General features: G+C 53.3%; 1 protein-coding gene across 7 annotated transcripts in view; it reads left to right on the forward strand.

The window, feature by feature from the left end:
* Positions 1–16,923, forward strand: part of PAX7 (paired box 7) — a 148,994-nt gene that overhangs the window by 111,166 nt on the left and 20,905 nt on the right. The window lies entirely within an intron of this gene.

Consider the following 16,923-nt stretch of genomic DNA (forward strand, 5'->3'; position numbering starts at 1 on the left):
TCCATTCCATTCCATTCCATTCCATTCCATTCCATTCCATTCCATCCCATTCTGTTCCATTCTGTTCCATTCCATTCCATTCCATTCCATTCCATTCCATTCCAATCCATTCCGCTCCATTCTGTTCCGTTCCATTCCGTTCCATTCTGTTCCATCCCATCCCATTCCATTTCATTCCATTCCGTTCCATCCCACCCCATTCTATTCCATTATGTTCCATTCTGTTCCATCCCACCCCATTCCATTCCATTCCATTCCATTCCATTCCATTCCATTCCATTCCATTCCATTCCTTTCCATTCCATTCCATTCCATCCCGTTCCATCCCGTTCCATTCCGTTCCATCCCATTCCATTCCATTCCATTCCATTCCATTCCATTCCATTCCATTCCATTCTGTTCCTTTGCATTCCATTCCATTCCATCCCGTTCCATTCCGTTCCATCCCATTCCATTCCATTCCATTCCATTCCATTCCATTCCATTCCATTCCATTCCATTCCACTCTGTTCTGTTCCATTCTGTTCCATCCCATTCCATTCCATTCCATCCCATCCCATCCCGTTCCATTCCATTCTGTTCCATCCCGTTCCATTCCATTCCATTCCATTCCATTCCATCCCATTCCATTCCATTCCATCCCATTCCATTCCGTTCCGTCCCGGGGCTGGCCGAGGTTTTTCCCCGATCCCGCCCGGGGCAGCGAGGTCAGGCCCCCGCGAGTGTTTCCCTTTAGTTCCAGATGCCAGCCTGACAGGTGGGCGCCTCTTGATGAATTCCCAGCTCCCCTAAAAGCACCCGGGCTCCCGGCCCCACCCCAGCCCGGCCAAAATTTGGGGGGAAGCTCTGGGAATTGTGGGGGGGTGTTTCTGTCCCTCCAGGGTTGCACCTCCAGCACGTCCCAGAGAGGGTGCTTGGGTGGGAGGCACGGCCAGGAGATCCCAGACTTCCCAGTTCTCCCATTTGTCACATTTGTCCCACTTGTCCCAGTTTCTCCAGTTCTCCCAGTTCTCCCATTTCTCCCCCCAGAGAGCCCCCCCCAGAGAACCCAGAGATCCCAGAGACCCCCAGAGACCCCATGAGTCCCCCAGAGATCTCCTGAGAGCCCCAGAGAATTTCTGAGAGCCCTCAGAGATGCTCAGAGAGTCCCCAAAAACCCAGAGACTCCCAGAGACCCCCTGAGATCCCCATAGAGCCCCAGAGACCCCCAGAGATCCCAGAGACCCCCAGAGTCTCCAAGAGACCTCCTGAGACTCCCAGAGACCCCCTGAGACCCTCAGAGATCCCCAAAGAGCCCCTGAGACTCCCAGAGAACCCCAGAGACCCTCAGAGAAACCCAGAGACCCTCTGAGTCACCAAGAAAGCTCCTGAGACCCCAGAGACCCTCAGAGATCCCCAGAGAACCCCTGAGAATCTCTAAGAGCCCATGAGACCCTCAGAGACCCCCTGGGACCCCCTGAGAGCCCCAGAGAGCCCCTGAGACCCCCAGAGACTCACAGAGAACCTTGAGAGCTTCTGAGAGCCCCAGAAACCCCCAGAGACCCCATGAGTCCCTCAGAGACCCCCTGAGAATCCCTAAGAGCCCCTGAGGCCCTCAGAGACCCCCTGAGACCTCCCGAGACCCCAGAGAGCCCCTGACACCCCCAGAGACTCCCAGAGACCCCCAGAGACCCCATGAGTCCCCCAAAGAGCTCTAGAGAGCCTCAGAGACTCCCAGAGACCCCCAGAGAACGAGTCAGAGCTCAGGAAAGCTGAATCCTTCTGGTGCTGCCCTGGCCCATGGTGAGATTTGGGGTTTTTTGTATTTTTTGGACACATCTGTGGAGCCAGAGCCTCAGGAGTTCTGTGCCTCTTCCTCAACCCCTTTTCACATTCTGGGTGTCCAGAAATGCCAGAAATCCCCACTCTGCTCCAGAACATGGCCCAAAACCTGCTGGTTTCACCCCAGAACCTCTGTGCATGTCCGAGCAGGGAAATTCCTGAGGTTTACGGAGCTGAGGGAGGAGGGGTTCGGAGGAGAGGAAAATCCCAGTTACCCATGGGAGATGAGGGTGTTTGAGGGGAGGAAAATCCCAGTTACTCCGGGGTTTGAGGGGAGATAAATGCCAGTTACCCATGAGAACTGGGGAGTTCTGAGGGGAAATAAATCCCAGTTACCCATGGGTGCTGAGGGGGTTCAAAGGGAGGTAAATCTCAGTTACCCCAGAGAGCTGAGGATGTTCCAGAGGGGAAGAAAATCCCAGTTACCCATGAAAACTGGGGGGGTTCAGAGGGAGGTAAATCCCAGTTACCCCAAAGAGCTGGGGGGTTTCAAAGGGAGGTAAATTCCAATTACTCTGGGGTTTAAGGGGAGGTTTGAGGGGAGGTAAATCCCAATTACCCATGAGAACTGGGGGGGTTCAAAGGGAAGAAAATTCCAGTTACCCATGAGAACTGGGGGGGTTCAAAGGGAAGAAAATTCCAGTTACCCATGGGAGATGAGGGGGTTCAGAGGGGAGGTAAATCTCAGTGACCCACAAGAGCTGAAGGAGTTCAAAGGGAAGTAAATCCCAGTTACTCCATGAGTACTGGGGGGTTTCAGAAGGGAGGTAAATCCCAGTTACCCCGGAGTGCTGCAGGGGGTTCCAGGGGAGGTAAATCCCAGTTATTCATGGGAGATGAGGAGTGTTTGAGGAGAGGTAAATCCCAATTACCCCATGAGAGCTGAGGGTGTTCCAGAGGGGAGGAAAATCCCAGTTACCCCAATGAGCTGGGGTTCCAGGGCAGGAAAATCCCAGTTATCCATGAGAATTGGGGAGTTTCAAAGGGAGGTAAATCCCAGTTACCCCAATGAGCTGGGGGATCTGAGGGGAGGTAAATCCCAGTTACCCCAGGGTGCTGAAGGGTTTCAGAGGTAAATCCCAGTTACCCCAATGAGCTGGGGTTCCAGGGCAGGAAAATCCCAGTTATCCATGAGAATTGGGGAGTTTCAAAGGGAGGTAAATCCCAATTACCCCAGGGTTTGAGGGGAGCTTTGAAGGGAAGTAAATCCCAGTTACCCCAGGGTGCTGAAGGGTTTCAGAGGTAAATCCCAGTTACCCCAGAGCGCTGGGGGGTTCCAGGGGAGGTAAATCCCAGTTACCCATTGGAGATGAGGGGTCCCAGAGGTAAAGCCCTAACCCCAGCAGGAGGGACCTTCTCCCTCCTCTTTTGGGGTTTGGGATGGGGGGCAGGAGCAGTTACCCATGGGTGCTGATGGGTCTCAAAGGTAAATCCCAGTTACCCCCGGATGCTGAGGGAGTTCCAGGGCTCAGCAGAGGCAGGGAAGGAGATTTCCTGCTCAGGTCACTCCCAGCCCCAACCCTGACAAACCCCGGGGGATTTTCCCCATCCCTTTATCAGGGTGGATCCCCCCTGCAGGAATGTGGAGATGAAACCCCCAAAGGGGCACCCTGAGGAGCAGGGAAGGACAAACCCAGGCTCCTCTGAGGTGCTGCAGCCTCCTGAGCAGCACCAAGGTTGGAGAGAAGCAGCCAATGCATGAACATTTATGTTAAAAAAAAAAAAAAAAAGAAAAAAAAAAAATCAACTTATTAAAATTTCTCCCGGCTGCATCTCCTGCTTATTCAAACAGTGCCAATTTCCGTGGATCTCATATCAGCTCCCAGCATCTCAGTGCTTGGGTTATGTGGGAAGAGAGAGAGAGAGAGAGAGAGGGGAAAAAAAAACTGTGAGCAAAATAAAAAGCTGCTATCTGACAGAATCTCTCCTGGGGATCTCAGTTATTAAAAAAAAAAAAAAAAGAAAAAAGAAAAAAAAAAAGAATAATTTTTTCTCTTGGCTGCTGTTTGTTAAATGTGCAGGAGCCATAGGCAAATTTTTGCTAATTTTGTGCATGCTTTTATCATCCTGGTGATTCACTGGCAGCTTTATCCTCTGATAAGTGGATTAGTTGTTGAGCTAAACAAAAAGGTGTTTGACAAGCAGGAAGCTCTAAAGAACATATTTGTTTTCCAAAGAATGGAGCTGTGTTTGTGGCTCGGTGCAGTGGGGGGAATTTCATTACCCCAAAGGAGAGGCCCCCGAGCTCTCCTGCCTTGCACGGGGGTGAGGTGTGGAGGGGCCTCTCCCTCCTTTTAGGGTTTGGGATGTGCTGTGCAGGAGCTTCTCCTTTTGGGGTTTGGGATGAGGTGTAGGAGCCTCTCCCTCTTTTGGGGTTTGGGATGAGGTGTGGAGGCTCCATCCTGCTCTCAGGGTTTGGGTTTGTGCTGTGCAGGAGCACAGCTCTCCCTCTTTTGGGGTTTGGGTTTGTGGTACAGCAGGAGCTTCTCTCTCCTGGCAGAGTTTGGGATGTGGGATGTGGGGTGCAGGAGCCTCTCCCTGCTTTGGGGTTTGGGTTTGTGGTACAGCAGGAGCTTCTCCCTCCTCTCAGGATTTGGGACGAGGTGCAGCAGGAGCCTCTCCCTCCTCTTTTGGGGTTTGGGATGAGGTGTGCAGGAGCCTCTCCTTTTTTTGGGGTTTGGGTTTGTGGTGTGCAGGAGCTTCTCCCTCCTCTCAGGGTTTGGGATGAGGTGCAGGAGCCTCTCCATGCTCTCCGTTTGGAATAAGGGGCAGCAGGAGCCTCTCCCTCTTTTGGGGTTTGGGATGAGGTGTGCAGGAGCCTCTCCCTCCTCTTTAAGGGTTTGGGTTTGTGGTATAGCAGGAGCCCCTCCATGTTCTCAGTTTGGGATGAGGTGCAGCAGGAGCTTCTCCCTCCTCTTTTGGTGTTTGGGATGAGGTGCAGCAGCTTCTGCCTTCTCTTGGGGTTTGGGATGTGCTGTGTAGGAGCCTCTCCCTGCTCTCAGGGTTTGGGTTTGTGATGTGCAGGATCCTGTCCCTCTTTTGGGGTTTGGGACGTGCTGTGCAGGAGGAGACTCTCTTTTTTGGGGTTTGGGATGTGGGGCGCAGGAGTCTCTCCCTCCTGTTGGGGTTGGGGTTTGTGGTACAGCAGGAGCCTCTCCTTGCTCTCAGTTTGGGATGAGGTGCAGCAGGAGCTTCTCTCTCCTTTTCTGAGGTTTGGGATTGTGCTGTGCAGGAGCCTCTTCCTCTTCTGGGGTTTAGGATGTGCTGTGCAGGAGCCTCTCCCTGCTGTTGGGATTTGAGATGAGGTGTGGAGGAGCCTCTTCCTCCTGTTGGGGTTTGAGATGAGGTGTGCAGGACCTTCTCCCTCCTCTCAGGGTTTGGGATGAGGTGCAGGAGCCTCTCCCTCTTTGGGGGTTTGGGATGTGCTGTGTAGGAGCCTCTGCTTGCTCTCAGCTTGGGATAAGGTGCAGCAGGAGCCTCTCCCTCTTCTCAGGGTTTTGGCGTTTGGGATGAGGTGCAGGAGGCTCTGCTTGCTCTCAGTTTGGGATGAGGTGTGCAGGAGCTTCTCCCTGTTCTCAGGGTTTGGGTTTGTGGTGTGCAGGAGCCTCTCCCTGCTCTTTTGGGGTTTGGGTTTCTGGTACAGCAAGAGCCTCTTCGTCTTGTTGGGGTTTAGGATGTGAAGTGCCCAAGCTTCTCCCTCCTCTCAGGGTTTGGGTTTGTGGCACAGCAGAAGCCTTTCTCTCTTTTGGGGTTTAGGATGTGCTGTGCAGGAGCCTCTCCCTCCTCTCAGTTTGGGATGTGGTACAGCAGGAGCCTCTTCCTCCTGTTGGGGTTTGGGATGTGGGGTGCAGGAGCCTTTCTCTGCTCTCAGTTTGGGATGTGCTGCAGTAGCCTCTCCTTTTTTTGGGGTTTGGGATGAGGTGTGCAGGAGCTTCTCCTTCCTATCAGGGTTTGAGATGTGGTACAGCAGGAGCTTCCCCCTCTTTTTGGGTTTGGGATGTGCTGTGTAGGAGCCTCTCCCTCCTCTCAGAGTTTGGGGTCTTGGGTTTGAGGTTTCGCTGCTGAGCAGGGGTTTGCTGGTGGAGAACATCTTTGGGTTTATTTGGGACTAACAGCTGGGTGTATTTAGGAATAACCCCTCTGTGAGGCGTCAGCAGAACCCCACCGCTCCCAGTCAGAACCCCAAAACTCCCAGTCAGAACCTCACAATTCCCTGTCTAAATCTCACATTTCCCAGTCAGAACTCCAAAGTTCCCAGTTGGAACCCCACAATTCCCTGTCTAAATCTCACAATTCCCAGTCAGAGCCCCACAATTCCCAGTCAGAGCCCCACAATTCCCAGTAAGAATCCCACAATTCCCAGTCAGAGCTGGGCTGTAGGGCTGGGATTGAGGAGGGTGTAGAGGGAGATTTTGTCCAAAAGGAGAAGAATAGTTCTAAAATGAAATCTTGCCTTTCCCCAAACCTTTCCGTGTCTCATCCAAGGATCTCCTCCCCAGGATGTTTCTCCTCACAGTACCATGGGGGAAGGTGCTGATTCCCAGGCCAGGAATGGGGGCTCAGGGATTTTATCCCATTTAAATGTTAGACTGGGGCCCTGAGGCTTTGCCAAGGGTCTGTGCTGGCCCCAAGCCCCTTCTCTGCAGGAGCTCTGCAGTTCCAGGTTCCTGCAGCCTGTGTTTGTTTCAGTCCTTCGGGGCACTCCCTCCCTCTATCACCACTCAGGCCTTGGGCTGTGTCAGCCAAACCCATGGGAATTACGGGAATTGTCCCCTCGGAGCTGCCAGGAGCCTGGGGACAGTGACAGGCACCATCCCTCGCAAGGATCAGGAGCCAGGCCCTGGCCTCTTGCTGTCTAGCTCAGGGGATGTCCTGGAACAAAGGAGCTTCACCTGCTCATCCTGCCTGGGCTGCTCTTCCAGGCTCTAATCCCATTTCCTATTCCATCCTGTTCTTCCAAGCCCATATCCCATCTCCTCTTCCAAGTTCTTATCCCATCTCCTGTTCCATTCCATTTTTCCAAGTTCTTATCCCATCTCCTGTTCCATCCTGTTCTTCCAAGCTCTTATCCCATCTCCTGTTCTAACCTCTTTTCCCATCTCCTATTCCATCCTGTTCTTCCAAGCCTTTATTCCATCTCCCATTCCATCCTACTCTTCCAATCTCTCATCCCATCTCCTCTTCCAAGCTCTTATTCCATCTCCTGCTCCATCCCATTTTTCCAGTCTCTAATCCCATCTCCTGTTCCATCCCGTTCTTCCAACCAGTTATCCCATCTCCTGTTTCAGTCCATTCTTCCAAGATCTTGTCTCATCTCCTGTTCCATCCCACTTTTGCAATCTCTCATCCCATCTCCTGTTCCAAGCTCTAATCCCATCTCCTGTTCCATTCTGCTCTTCAAGCTGTTATCTCATCTCCTCTTCAAAGCCCTTGACCTATCTCCTCTTCCAACCTCTTATCCCATCTCACATTACATCCTGCTTTTCCATTCTCTTATCCCATCTCCTCTTCCACTCCTGTTCCATCCTGCTCTTCCAAGCCTTTATCCCATCTCTTGTTCAACCTCTTATCCCATCTCCTGTTCCATCCTGCTCTTCCAAGCCTTTATCCCATCTCTTGTTCAACCTCTTATCCCATCTCCTGTTCCATCCTGCTCTTCCAAGCCTTTATCCCATCTCCTGTTCCATCCCACTGTTCCAATCTCTGATCCCATTTCCTGTTCCACCCATGGTCCCGGCATCCCTCTCTGTCCTGGCAGGCACTCCTCAGGCTGTGGTGGCCCTGCTCTGTTTGCTCCCTGTGTCACCTTTCCCCCATCCCGGGCTCCTCCTGGCAGGGACCATGAGCAGCCACCCTAAATCGCCTTCCCTGTCATTCCTGGTGTTTCCAGCCTGCCATGGGGCTGGAACGGGGCCAGCTGCCCCCACTGGTGACAGGGCCGTGGCTCTGTCCCCTCATGGCCGGGCGGTTCTGCAGTGACTCCTCGGCAGGATTGTAGAGGTGATTTTGGGGTGCACAAGGACAGGCAGTTAATCCCTGGGGATGCCCTTGGGATGGATCTCCAAGGGAAATGAGGCCTCTCCTCACTGATCCCGCTGGTTCTGCTGGTCCTGCTGCCGACCCCAACATTCCCTGGTGTCTTTCACAGCCAGAGCCAGGCTTGGTGAACAGAGCAGGGCAATCCCAGTGCTGGCATGTCACTGCCCCCCTGGCACTCCTGGGAGCCTGCAGAGAGGGAAGGGATGGCCACATCATCCCCATCCCATCCCCCTCCCTATCCCCATCCCATCCCATCCCATCCCATCCCATCCCATCCCATCCCATCCCCATCCCCATCCCCATCCCCATCCCATCCCATCCCATCCCATCCCATCCCCATTCCCATCCCCATCCATCCCCCTCCCCATCCCATCTCATCGCATTCCATCCCATCCCATCCCATCCCATCCCATCCCCATCCCCATCCCCCTCCCCATCCCAACCCCATCCCCATCATCATCCCCATTCCATCCCATCCCCATCCCTATTCCTGTTCCCATCCCCATCCCCATCTCATCCCCATCCCTGTTCCCATTCCCATCCCATCCCATCCCCTCCCATCCCATCTCATTGCATTCCATCCCATCCCATCCCCATCCCCATTCCTCTCCCATCCCATCCCCATTCCTCTCCCCATCCCCATCATCATCCCCATCCCCATCCCCATCCCTATTCCCATCCCATCCCATCCCATCCCATCCCATCCCATCCCCATCCCTATTCCCATCCCATCCCGCATTTCCCCCACGCCACTCCCGTGGGTTCAAAGCCGTTTTTCCCCGCCGATCCCAGGGGCTGGAGCGGCGCCGTTTTCCCGGGATTTGGGGAGGGAAGGAGCGCTGGGAGCGGGCTGAGCTCCGAGCTGCGGCCGGCAGCGCTCGCTGTGGCGGCTCTGGCACGGCTGAAAGCGGAGAGGGAGGGAGGCAAGGAGGGAAGGAGGGAGAGAGGGGGGACGCGGAGGAGCGAAAGGTCCCCAGCTGGCTGTGAGTGGCATCTGCGCGCCTCCAGCTGAGAGCTATTTCACTATTTATTTACATGTAATTATTGCTATGAGGTGCAGATATTAACACTGTCAAGAGCAATTTGCCCTGACATTTTTCACTCGCTCTGTTCCCTGACGTTCGGGGCTGGGTGGGATTTTTCCGCTGCCTCTCCTCTCCCGCTCCCTCCTCTCGGCCCCGCTCCGCTGCGGGCACCGCGCTGCTTTAATCCCGCGCCCTTCGCAACTCATTAAACTTTGAAATTTAATTTTGGCCGGGGCTCGGGGAGCGGCTCCCGCCCCTGCCCGGCTGCCGAAGCGTTCCCGGTGCGAACAAACCGAATTTACCGCTGGCCGCGTTTTCAATTGCGAGGCAATCTCGGCCTCAACCTTCGCTGCATCTCAAACACCCCAAAGGTGCTCGAGCGTTCACGGCGGGGACCCTGCGAAAGCAAACGCACAACAAAGATTTTCCCAACCTCTGGCCCACAAAAATCCGAAGATTTTCCCAACCTCTGGCCCACAAAAATCACAAAAATCCAATTATTTTCCCAACCACTGGTCCACAAAAATCACAAAAATCCGAAGATTTTCCCAACCTCTGGCCCACAAAAATCCAAAGATTATCCCAACCTCTGGCCCACAAAAATCACAAAAATCCAAAGATTTTCCCAACCTCTGGCCCACAAAAATCCAAAGATTTTCCCAACCTCTGGCCCACAAAAATCCAAAGATTTTCCCAACCTCTGGCCCACAAAAATCCAAAGATTATCCCAACCTCTGGCCCACAAAAATCACAAAAATCCAAAGATTTTCCCAACCTCTGGCCCACAAAAACCCAAAGATTTTCCCAACCTCTAGCCTACAAAATCACAAAAATCCGAAGATTTTCCCAACCCCTGGCTCACAAAAATCCAAAGATTCTCCCAACCTCTGGCCCAAGCAGAGCAAAAATCACCCCCTGCCCCAAACTGGGCTCTGGTTTTGACTTTTTGAGCCCCGTTTTTCCCTTTCTCTGCCTGCCCCAACCACCTGATTGTTGGTGACACTTTAAATTAAGATTTCCGCCCTGCGCCCGAGCCCTGATTTAATGAGGCAGTTGTTGATGTCATTTAATAAATCCCGGTTGTGCATCGGGGCTGGTTTGCCGTGGGGTGATGGGGACGTGACAGGCACAGCCCAGCCCAGCCCGGAGGGGATTTGGGATCCTTTGGAAGACAGGAAGGGATTTGGGATCATTCATCAGCCCAGAGAGGATTTGGGATCCTTTGGCAGCCCAGAGAGAATTTGGGATCCTTCAGGGAGAATTCAGGAGTGGGTGACCAGGCCAGGGTGTGTCGGGGCTGCTCTGGGAAGGAGAAAACCCCACAAATTCTGGGTGTTCCTCAGGGTTTGGCCTGCTGGATTTTTGGAAGGGATTTTAACGATCCCTCTGTTTTACCCACAGCACTTCCAGCCCCACTTTTTGTCATTCTTAGGGTTGGACCAGACTTGGCTTTGCAGGGAAGGGTTCAGGAATTTGGGGCTTTCTCCCTCTTTTCTCCTGGATTTGCTTCCTGGGGAAGGGTCAGAACCGGGCCTGAGGGGAGAAGGGCAGGCCCAGGTGTGGAATATTCGGGATTTTGGGGGTTTTTCCCTCTTTGTGTGCAGGTGACACAAACAAACAGCGAGAGGGGTCCTGCTGTGCACCTAAACCCCATCCCAAAGGCAAAGGGATCATCAGGAGGGCCAGGGATGATGGGGAGACCAAAACGGGGTCGTTTCCTTCAGCGCAGCCTGGAGAGTTTGGTTTTCCCTCTTTGTAAACAAAAAAACAGAAATGATCCTGAGTGGGTCATTAATTCATTAATTTCCTCGTGCTTTGCCCCAAATCGCGGCGTTTTGCCTCATTTTGGCTTCTGCCTCGATGTTTGCCTGCGCCTGAATCCCTCACCCGTTCCCATTTCCATGGATGCCGATGGAAAGGCTTTTTTCCTCTGGATGAAAATTCTGTTTATCCTTCCCGCAGCGTTCATCCCTCACCTGCTGACCCTTTGTCAACCTTTTCCAGGAGCAGCTGGGATTTAAAGCCGGAGCTTCTCTTTTTGTGTGGGTTTAAATCAGGGCCCAGCGTGGAAATCCCACATTTTCTGTTCTCAGCTCCTCCTCCCCAACCCATTCCTGAGCGTGGCACTGAAACAAAGCTGATAAAACCTTATCAAACCTTATCAAACCTTATCAGCCTCTCTTACATCACCCAGGGATGGGCCGAGGGAGACCCCAAACCACCCCGTGTTCTGAAGATCTCTTTGCTAAGCTTGGCTTATCCCAAGGCTGGCTGGTGCGAGCCTGCCAGCATTTGGGATGCTCAAATTCCTGCTCCCCAATAAATCCCGAGTTTTAGCCTTTCTTGGGCTCAAGTTCTACTCTTTTTGGGCTTGAGTTTTGGCCTTTCTCAGGCTTGAGGTTTACATTTTTGGGCTCGAGTTTTGGCTTTTCCTGTGCTTGAGTTTTAGCTTTTAAAGGTTCAGGTTTTGGTCTTTCCTGCACTAGAGTTTTGGCCTTTCTTGGGCTCAATTTTTAGCCTTTTATGGGCTCAAGTTTTATCTTTTATTTGGCTCAAGTTTTGGCCTTCCTAGGTTTGAATTTTGGCCTTCCTGGGTTTGAGTTTTGGCCTTCCTTGGGCTCGAGTTTTGGTCTTCCCTGTGCTCAAGTTTTAGCTTCTAGGGCTCAAGTTTTGGCCTTTCCTGCACTCGAGTTTTGGCCTTTCTTGGGCTCAGGTTTTAGCTTTTATTGGGCTCAAGCTTTTGCCTTTCTTGGGCTCAAGTTCTATCTTATATTTTTACTCGAGTTTTAGCTTTTATTGGGCTTGAATTTTAGCCATTCTTGGGCTCAAGTCTTGGCCTTCCTTGGGCTCAAGTTTTAGCCTTTTTTGGGCTCGAGTTTTTATCTTTTATTGGGCTTGAGTTTTGGCCTTCCTGGGTTTGAGTTTTGGCCTTTCTTGGGCTTGAGTTTTTATCTTTTATTGGGCTTGAGTTGTGGCCTTCCTGGGTTTGAGTTTTGGCCTTTCTTGGGCTCGAGTTTTGGCCTTTTGGGGCTCGAGTTTTAGCCTTTCTTTGGCTCAGGTTTTAGCTTTTATTTGGCTTGAATTTTAGCCTTTCTTGGGCCCAAGTCTTGGCCTTCCTTGGGCTCAAGTTTTAGCCTTTTTTGGGCTCGAGTTTTATCTTTTATTGGGCTGGAGTTTTGGCCTTCCTGGGTTTGAATTTTGGCCTTTTTTTGGGCTGGAGTTTTGGCCTTCCTGGGTTTGAGTTTTGGCCTTTTTGGGCTCGAGTTTTGGCCTTTCTTGGGCTGTTTTTCCTGTGGGCAGGGCCAAGCCAAGCCCTGCCGCGCCTGCCGCTGCTGCTGAGCGCTGTGACCAGCTCAGAGCCCCGGAAAATCACAGAACATTCCAGAAACGAGGCCGATTCCTGCTCCTGGCAGGATTTCAGGCAGTGTGCGCTGTGTCCTGGCGGGGTGCGGGGTCTCTCTGCCCAGGAAGCTCCAGATTCCCGGTTTTTGTGCGGACAGGAGGTTTTTCTCCTCCGCATAATGACCAGGGCAGAATTAATCAGGCGAGGCTTTACTGCCGCTGACCCGCGGGCACCCGCAAAGCCCCGGCAGCAGCTGGTCCATACATTAACTCCGCTCTGCCTTAATCTCGGCTTTAAAACCGGCTCCTAGTGAGGGAGCAGGCGGGACACGGAGAATTTCCCAGGATCTCTCAGGTGTAAAGGCTGGCAGGGCTCAGGGCAGGTAAAGCCCGAGCTGGGCTCTGATTTTTTGGGGTTCAGCTCTTCCCCGCCGTCCCAAACCTTGTGCAAAAGCCCCGGCAGCAGCTGGTCTATACATTAACTCTGCCCTGCCCTAATCTCGGGTTTAAAACTGGTTTGTAGTGAGGCAGGGACGGGAGCAGGCGGAACACGGAGATTGTCCCTGGCAGGACTAAGGGCAGATAAAACCTGAGCTGAATTCTGATTTTTGGTGTTCAGCTCTTCCCCGCAGTCCCAAACCTTGTGCAGCAGCTGGTCCGTGCATTAACTCCGCCCTGCCTTAATCTCGGCTTTAAAACCGGCTCGTAGTGAGGCAGGGACAAGAGCAGGCGGGACACGGAGGTTGTCCCTGGAAGGGCTCAGCGAGGATAAAACCCGGGCTGGGCTCTGGTTTTGGGGGGTTCAGCTTTTGCCCAGAGCCCCAAAGCCCGTGCCAAGGTGCCGGTTCCTCGCTGAGCCGGAGGGTGGGAGCAGAGCTGGGAGCGGGATTGGAACGGGATAGAGAGGGATGGGATCGGGATAGAGAGGAGTGGGATTGGGATTGGGATGGAAGCAGAATGGGAGTGAGATAGAGAGGGATGGGAGCGGGATTGAGATGGGAGCAGAATGGGATCGGGATGGGACCGGAATGGGAGCGGGATGGGATCTGGGATCGGGATGAAGCGGGATGGGAGCGGGGTAGGATCGAGATGGGAGCAGGATGTGGATGAGGGATGGGATTGGGATCGGGATGAAATAGGCGAGATGGAAGGGTGGGATGGATGGGATCGGAGATAAGGATGAGGATGGGATCGATATGGGAGCGGGACGGAGCCGGGATAGAGAGGGATGGGATTGGGATAGGATCGCTGTGAAAGAGGGATGGGATCGAGATAGGATCGGGATGGGAGCAAGATGGGAGCGGGACGGCAGCGGGATAGAGAGGGATGGAATCGAGATAGGATCGAGATGGGATGGAGATAGAGAGGGATAGGATTGGGATAGGATCGCGATGAAAGCGGGACGGGATCGAGGTAGGATCGGGATAGAGAGGGATAGGATTGGGATAGGATCGCTATGAAAGCGGGATGGGATCGAGATAGGATCGGGATGGAATCGAGATGGGATGGAGATGGGAGCGAGACGGCAGCGAGCGGGCGGGCCGGGAGCGCGGGCGCCGTCCGTGCTGCCGGCAGCGGTGACATGTGCCAGCTGTGCGCTGTGTCCCCCGCTTGTCACTGCCCAGCGCCTGCCACAGCCAATCTGCGTCCTAATCGCCATCAATTAACACGAAACACTCTCGCCCCTCGCTCCCCCCGCCCCCGGCGCGGACACCCGGCCCGGAGCTGGGGATAAAGAGGGAAAGGAGCCCCGCCAGCCCCGACCCTCTCCCCCTTCACTTCCCACTAACTCAGCGCAACCAATTAGGCATCTGACACCCGCGCGGGCTGACAAATTGTTTCTGTCATCTGCTCTCTGTCTTTCATTAAACGGGAGGCGGAGGGGGGCTCGCGAGGGGAGGGGGCGGGAGATGTGATCTCCCATGCTTAGCGAGGCCAGATACATTAATTACAAAACGGCCATTTGCGGCATGAAAATGCATTAATTAAATTTATGCAATCATTATCTTTAAATAGTCATATCTTGGAAATGATCAGCCCTTCCTGAGTCTTCCCTCTCCTCCGCTAAGTATCTCTAATCCCTTTTCCAGCCGTTATCTCGGCATCAGCAGAGCCTTGTGTGCTTTTTAAACTTCTGCGGCAGGAGATGCTCCAAAACTCCGCTCGAGCGGCAGCCGCGCTCCCGCCCCTGGCACCGCAGCCAGCACGGGCACAGAGCGAGGATTTGCCGCTTTTCGCAGGTTTTGGATCGAGATATTCTCATTAAAAACACCTCGTGGCTCGGCCGGGAGTTGTGGGGTTAAGGAATGAAGTTGTCGCGTTGGTGCGGGAGGGCGAGGGATGCGCTGCGGGTCCCGCGCGGTGGATGCGGGGCTGTTTTCCTTGGAAAAGGTTGGATTTCGGTGAGGCAGAGCCCTGGCACAGGCTCAGCTCTGCCCGCTTTCCATCAGAGCATCTTCTTCCCCTCAAAAACATCTCCGGGTTCCAGGCCATCCATGGCGTCCGTGAGGAAAACAAAAACAAAAAACCAAACAAAAATCAACCCACCAAAAAAAGAACCAAAAAAAATGGGGAAAAAAAGGGTTTAAAAAGAGGCGTTTTGTTGCTCTGATGATCCAGATCGCTCCGTGGTGGCTTTGCTTTGTCATTCTAAAAGATATTTTAATTCGTAGCACCTTCAGAGGTGCCCAAAAATTCAAATTGTGCCCTCAAAGGCGGGCGAGTGAGGAGTTAACCCGGGAGCTTCTGCTTTTCTCCCTCGCTGTTCCGAGGCTTCCCCGTTTGTGATGAGCACACAAAAATAAAAAATCACCGGGAATTGTGCGGGGTTTGCGGCCAGCCCAGGCACGGCAGAGCCGAGATACCCGGGGAGGGATTAATCCCATCCCCTGCTGAAATCAGCACCCGAGCTGGGCAGGAAAACCCCACCCGAGCGGTTTGGGAGAGCTGGAGGAGCCGGGGAGGGATCGCATCCAAACCCAAGCCCTCGGGTCTTTCTCAGGCTGCGGGGGGAGATTCTGTTCTGCTCTTTGTGTGCCTGCGCCGTTTCTAATCAACCCTGCCGGGTTTTATTCCCAAAATCGGCGATTCCTGATGGGATCCCGATCCCAATCCCATCCCTCTCTATCCCGATCCCATCCCGCTCCCATTTCGATCCGGGGGTGTTCGGAGCCCGGAGTTTGGGATTAGGGCCAGGTGGAATTTGGGCTGAGGGCAGCCAATGCTGCCGGGTTTCTCCCATCTGTGGGACAGGAATGAGCTCTGGGATTTCAGACATCGCTTCGCGTGATGCCGCTCCTGCCCAGAGATTCCCTGCGGCTCTCCCGGGATGGAATCGGGGCTGTTGGGACCCGGCACGGCGGGACGGTGACAAACGGGGCACACAAAGGGCTCCTTTTCCCTGCAGCATTCCCGGGAATGGCCCTTCCTGGAGGGAAGGGAAAAGGGGGCAGGGGAGGTGTGGAGCTGAAATATCGGTGCTCCTTTAGCCTGGATTTCAGTGCCGATCCTGCTTCATTCCCCACTGCATGGATTTGGGATCCTTCGGCAGCCAGGAGGGGATTTGGGATCCTTTGGCAGTTGAGATGGGATTTGGGATCCTTTGGCAGCCGGGAAGGGATTTGGGATCCTTCAATAGCCCAGAGGGGATTTGGGATCCTTCAGGGAGAATTCAGGAGTGGGTGACCAGGCCGGGGTGTGTCAGGGCTGCTCTGGGAAGGAGAAAACCCCACAAATTCTGGGTGTTCCTCAGGGCTTGTGCCTGCAGGATTTTTGGAAGGGATTTTAACGATCCCTTTTAGCGATCCCGCGGTGGATGCAGCTCCTCCATCGCCGATTCCCGCTTTTCTGGGAGTCTTTGGAGGCTCATGTTTGGTGGTGTTTCAGTGGCTCCTGAAACCCCAGGAGCAGAGAGGGTTCGGGAGGCTGGGATCGGCATTTCCTTGCGTTCGGGAGCTGGGATTTTCCTTTGGGTGAAGGAAAAGGGGCCCTGACTTTAAAAATCCTCCTCCCTTGGCAGCCCCAGAAAATCCACCAGGAGCCGATGTTCAGCCGGGATCTCCCGGGATCCTGCTCAGGCTTTGGGGCGGGCTGGGAAGAGAAACCTGTGGGAATCTTCAAAATTAGAAGGTTTTGGGAAAGGTGCAAGATGCAGGCTTCAGACACAGCAGAACTATGATTAGAGCTAAGCAGCAGCCATGAGATTGGTCAGCAGAAAAATTATTTAAACTGTAGAAAAGCAAGGGCAAATAGAACAATGATCTGTGTATTAACGCTTGTCTAGAATAACTCTCTAAACTACAGAAAGTTTATCTAGCAAGATATTAGGAAGGTTGAAGCTTAATAATGGAGCTCTGTGCGTTGTGTTTTAAGGCTTACGGGCAGGTATTGTATTTGAAATAAGCAAACATTGTTTTAACCAAAGGTACGTGTGCTTATAGTGGTTGGATAGAACTACTGTCAATATGCTTTTGCTTTGTGTGATTGGTCAAGAAGCTTATAAAGCAAGTTGTAACATTAAGTTCTTGGGATGTGAGCTGCTGGCATCTTCCCATTCTCATAATCACATAATGAGACTGATGCTGAAAAATAAAACAGCTCAAGGCGCTTTCAGCAGCAGCCCCGTCCCGTTCGTGTCTGTGAATAACCCCCCTTGCCAGCCTCAAAACCCTCCCCTAAAACCGGCCGGGAATGGGGA

The sequence above is a fragment of the Zonotrichia leucophrys genome, chromosome 21 (assembly GCF_028769735.1).
Source record: "Zonotrichia leucophrys gambelii isolate GWCS_2022_RI chromosome 21, RI_Zleu_2.0, whole genome shotgun sequence".
NCBI classification, from domain to species: Eukaryota; Metazoa; Chordata; class Aves; order Passeriformes; family Passerellidae; genus Zonotrichia; species Zonotrichia leucophrys.